Source organism: Eretmochelys imbricata, chromosome 24 (genome assembly GCF_965152235.1).
Source record: "Eretmochelys imbricata isolate rEreImb1 chromosome 24, rEreImb1.hap1, whole genome shotgun sequence".
Classification (NCBI taxonomy): domain Eukaryota; kingdom Metazoa; phylum Chordata; order Testudines; family Cheloniidae; genus Eretmochelys; species Eretmochelys imbricata.
In genome coordinates this window covers 20,493,977-20,499,123 of record NC_135595.1, presented here as the reverse complement: position 1 = coordinate 20,499,123, position 5,147 = coordinate 20,493,977, and positions in this window count along the sequence as shown.

Here is a 5,147-nt window from a genome sequence, read left to right as displayed (position 1 = left end):
GGAAAGGTGGTGGCAGGGGAAGAGCTGGCAGGAACCAAGGTGTGTAGGGTGGCTGGCATTCTCCAAGAGGCCAGGGCAGCTGAGTCACCTCAGGCTGGTGCGGAAGAGGCAGCCAAGGGCTTTCCTAGAAAGCAATGCAGAGGACACATGCATGCGACTCAGGAGACAGGCAGCTGCTTGCAAACAGCAAACACTGGTCACACAGAGGAGTTCAAACCCCTCTATAAGGGGATTTCGCCACGTCAGGGGACTGGCAGCGTTAAGGGGAATTGAGAAAGGGAATATGGGCCCTTTCCCCTCCAGGGGGCACCTCAGTTAGCAGGACTAGATGGTTCTGGGGGCACGTGGAATGGATTGAGGGGCCTTTTGCCTCTCGGGTGTGCTGGTTCCAATCCAGACCAAGGTTAGTGGGACTGGATGGGCCTGGGAAGGTGATGGAATGGGTTATGGGTCCTATATATAGGTTCTATAGCACAGTACCCATGGTACAACACCCTCTATAGGGCACCAACTCCAATCCATACTGGGGTTAGAAGGACTGGGTGAGTTGGGGGTCTGTGGAATGGGTTATGGGGACTTTCCCTCTATGGGACCCCAGTTCCAATCCTATCAGGGCCACATGCAATACTATTCCCCTCGGCACCCTTCTGGCAGGTTGACTCTGACAGCCGGTGGGCCCTGCAGTCCCCTGATGGGTGTGTCTGTCCGTGGAGCCCGGCTCTGCGTTTTCCTTTTCGGCTGCGGAAGGAGGAGAGCGTGTGAGTTTCTCCAGCAAGAGAAGCTGGATGTGAGCTCTAAAGGGGCCATTAGCCCATCTGCAGGTGTTGGTGGGGTAGATACACACCTGCGGCTGCTTGCTCCTTTGGCTTGGCCCCTTCGCAGGGATTGGCCAAGCCCAGAGAGGCCGCGGCACAGCCATCCCTGAGCCGCTGCAAACCTCTGGCCAGCTGCTTCCTCAGCTCTATCTCCTGCTGCCTGCGCAGAGCCACCTGGGCAGCCATGACACGCCGGCGCTGCCTGTGGGGAGCAGAGTAAGGGAAGGGCCTTGGAGGAACAGAGAGAAGGCAGTGCAAGCCCAGACCTCCCCCCAAGAGTGTCTCCTAGAATTGGGCATTGGGGCCAGACTGACTGCCGGGGAGAGCCCCCCAACCCTGTTCCCTGCAGCACTGCACCCCCCAGCAGCACGCTGGGGCATTGGGCCAGCCCTGACTGCTGGGGAGGGTGCCCCCTACTGAGCCCCCACCCTGCTCCCCGCAGCACAGTACCCCTAGTATTGGGCTCAGCACTGGCTCCGTGGGGAGCACGCCCCGGCACGTACAGAATGAGGATGCACTTGTCACACTGGCAGCCCTGGAACTGGCAGCTCTTCTTGTGGCCCTTGAGCAGGACCCGGATGCCGTGGTTGCGGCAGCGGGCACAGGTTGGGGAGCGGGCGGGGGCAGGCGGGGCACAGTCATGCTGGGCTCTGCCGTCGTCTGTGGTGGAGTCTGAGGGGCAGCACTGAATGCGTGGCCTTGCCGTGGCGCCAGGGTCGCCGCTCTCCTCCATGGTCCGTGAGCCTGAAGGGGGGAGCAGCAAGTGAACACAGGGGCCATTCCTGACCACAGAGACAGAGCCCAGGCCCTAGGCAGCTCCATAGCTGCTCAGCTCAGATAAAGCAGGGGGCTGGGGCCCTGCCTCGGGATCTGCCCCCAACCCCCCTCATCTTGTGCATCAGGGTTATGGCTTGTATCAGGGTCACGATCATATATGGGCCATGCATCCTGCACCCCTGGCTGCCCCGTTTTCACTCTGGCCCGAACACGCTACCCCCACCTCCCACGTAATTCTGTGGCAAAGGGGTGGAACTGTCGGGAAAGTGGGAGAGCAGGGAGTGATAGTTGTTACAGGGCGGCACTGTTGGCTGAACAGGAGTTGACGTCCCCATGCGGTGGCCAGGGTTGCCTTGACGTCACAGCGGGGCATCTGTTGAGGATGCACACGTGGGGCTGGGAAATGGTGTCACCTGTGTCTAGGTGGGTGAGGGTTCTTCTGTGGGGAGGCAGACAAGATAAGTCACCAGAGAGTGGATGTGTAGTGGGGTTGCTGTTGCCATGAAGCCTAGCATGGCCTGGCATCACTATGAGGGAAGAATCTTTTGTAAGGCAGCTGTGGGGCGGTTCTTGTCAGAATGGGGCGACTGTTGGGGAGGGGGGTCTCCTGTGGAGTAGCTGTGGGTGGGTTGGTGTCAGGATGGGGTGACTGTTGGGGTGGGGGTCTCCTGTGGAGTAGCTGTGGGTGGGTTGGTGTCAGAATGGGGTGACTGTTGGGGCGGGGGTCTCCTGTGGAGTAGCTGTGGGTGGGTTGGTGTCAGAATGGGGTGACTGTTGGGGCGGGGGTCTCCTGTGGAGTAGCTGTGGGTGGGTTGGTGTCAGAATGGGGTGACTGTTGGGGCGGGGGTCTCCTGTGGAGTAGCTGTGGGTGGGTTGGTGTCAGAATGGGGCGACTGTTGGGGCGGGGGTCTCCTGTGGAGTAGCTGTGGGTGGGTTGGTGTCAGAATGGGGTGACTGTTGGGGAGGGGGTCTCCTGTGGAGTAGCTGTGGGTGGGTTGGTGTCAGAATGGGGTGACTGTTGGGGCGGGGGTCTCCTGTGGAGTAGCTGTGGGGTGTTGGTGTCAGAATGGGGTGACTGTTGGGGCGGGGGTCTCCTGTGGAGTAGCTGTGGGTGGGTTGGTGTCAGGATGGGGCGACTGTTGGGGCGGGGGTCTCCTGTGGAGTAGCTGTGGGGTGTTGATGTCAGGATGGGGCGACTGTTGGGGCGGGGGGTCTCTTCCGGAGTAGCTGTGGGGGGGCAGCTCTTGGAGGGGTGTCTCTTGTGGGGGCTGACATCCCCTCTGTGTGAGGCAGCTGTGGAAGGTTTGGTACCACTGGCACTGAGTGGGTGTCAGTGGGGGTGTCTTCTGTGGGATAGCTGGGGGGTTTGACATCCCCTTGGGATGAGGCAGCTGTGGCAGAGTTCATGTCACTACAGGAGGCTGCTCGGGGGGACATCTCCTGTAGGACTCTGGTTTGTAGGTGGAGGGTGGCTTAAGGTCACCATGAGGAGGCTGTTTGTGTGTCTTCTGTGGCCAGGCTGACAAACTGCAGTGGGTGGCGGTGGACGTGTTGGCGTCACCACAGGGAGGTTGTTGGTGGGGGCATGTCTCCTGTAGGCATGTCCCCACAGCATCATAGGGAGACTTTTGGAGAGGGTAGACATCTCCTGTAAGGTGACTGGGGGTGGGGGGCCAGCGACGTCACTTATGGAGTGGCTGAGGCAGGATGGCTGTGGAATGATTGATGTTGCTGTGGGGCAGCTGTATGTGTGAGGAGGGGGGCATGTCCTAGGGAATTGTGTTGCTGTTGCTATGGGAGGTTGATGATCCCTGGGGGGTGGTTGCTGGGGGGATGTCTGTGGAGGGACTGATGTTGCTATGGGCCAGCTGTATGTGGGGACACTTCGCAAGGAATGGTGTAGATGTCCCTGGAGGAGATTGATGACTCCTGGGGGTGGTTGCTGTGGGGAGGATGGCTGTGGAGCAATTGACGTTGCTGTGTGTGTTTGTGTGGAGGGACTGAGAGTGTGTGTGTGTGTGTGTCCCAGAGAACGGTGTTGACAGTCCTGGTGTGTGTGTGTTTGTCCTGGTGTATGTGTGTTGATGGTACTGGGTGAGGTGTCCCAGAGAACGGTGTTGACGGTGCTGGGGTGGCTGTGGAGGGATTGAAGTTGCCATGGTGTGAGGGCTATTTTCCAGGAATGCTGTTGAAATCGCCATTGGAGACTGATATCCTCTTGAGGGGGATGGCTGTGGAGGGGATGACATTGCCAGGGGCGGTTGTGTGTGGAAGACTCCCAGGGACATCACCATGGGAGGCTGATATCCTCTTGGGGGGGATGTCTGTGGAGGGGTTGACGTTGCCAGGGGGTGGCTGTCTGGCGATGTCTCCCAGGGAAGGGTGTTGCCATTGCTGTGGGGGGTTGATATCCCTGGGGCGGTGGCTATTGCCAGTCAAGTGCTAGTTGTGCGCTGGTGTTGACATGACTGCAGGGAGAACGGCCTGGCTCTGTGGGGCGCAGCCCTTGGTACCTCAGGGCTCATTAATTTGCAGAAGGCTCTATACCAGTCCCTTCCCCCTCCACTGACTGAACCTAACGAACCCTGCCTGTCGCAGAGAGCCAAGGAGCCAATCACAGCACCTCTTTCAGCCGCCTTTCCTCGGTGGACCAATCGTCCTTCTCCTTTCGTCTCACTTTCTAGCGGATGCCCAATCAGAGGTGATGACCCATTTCCCGCCTTCGGGCAGCTAATCAGGCTCGCGCTCCCCACAGGGACAAGGGTGGCTCGAGAGGCCGCTCTATTCCCGCGCTCCCTCGGAGCCAGCCAATCAGCGGCGGATGCGCCTCAGACGGGCTAATAGAGGAGGAGATAACCTTCTGCGGTCGGGACCGAACCATCTGGCAGAAGGAAAGGGGGAGCCAGTGAGCTGAACCATTGTTCACGTAGGGCGAGCTGCTTCCTTGTGTACATGGGGGTCACTGAGCAATGAATCAGTGTGCAAATGGGGACAGAACCATTTTTTTGGGGGGGATAAAAGGGTAGAGATGGGGACTGAACCACTGGTTAAATAGGGGGCTGAAACACTGCCCCACAGAGGTGCCATCCCCCAGGATGCACATGTCTCTGGAGAGGCCCACCAAGGTAATAATTCCCAGCATGCAATGCGCCAGTGCAGCCCAGGGAGGTGGGGGCTGCCAGCAATCACTGCTCCCAGAGGCAATAGCTCCCAGCATGCAATGCTGCAAAGTAGCCTGTGGGGATGACAGCTCCCAGAATGCACTGCTTCATCTGAGGTTTGCCCTTTGAAAGTGTCATACTCTGCGGGAACCCATGGAAGTAAAGTGTTCCCAGAATGCACTGCTCCCGCATGACCTAGGGTGGGGACAGTTCCCAGCAGGCATTGCTTGTGTGGGGCTCATGAAGGCAACAGCTCCCAGCATGCTCCACTGCAGAGCGGCCCAGGGAGGAGGCAGCTCTCAGCATGCTCCACTGCAGAGCAGCCCAGGGAGGTGGCAGTTCCCAGCATGCTGTGCTGCAGCCTGACCCAGCAGAAATGGCAGAGTCGTCCTGT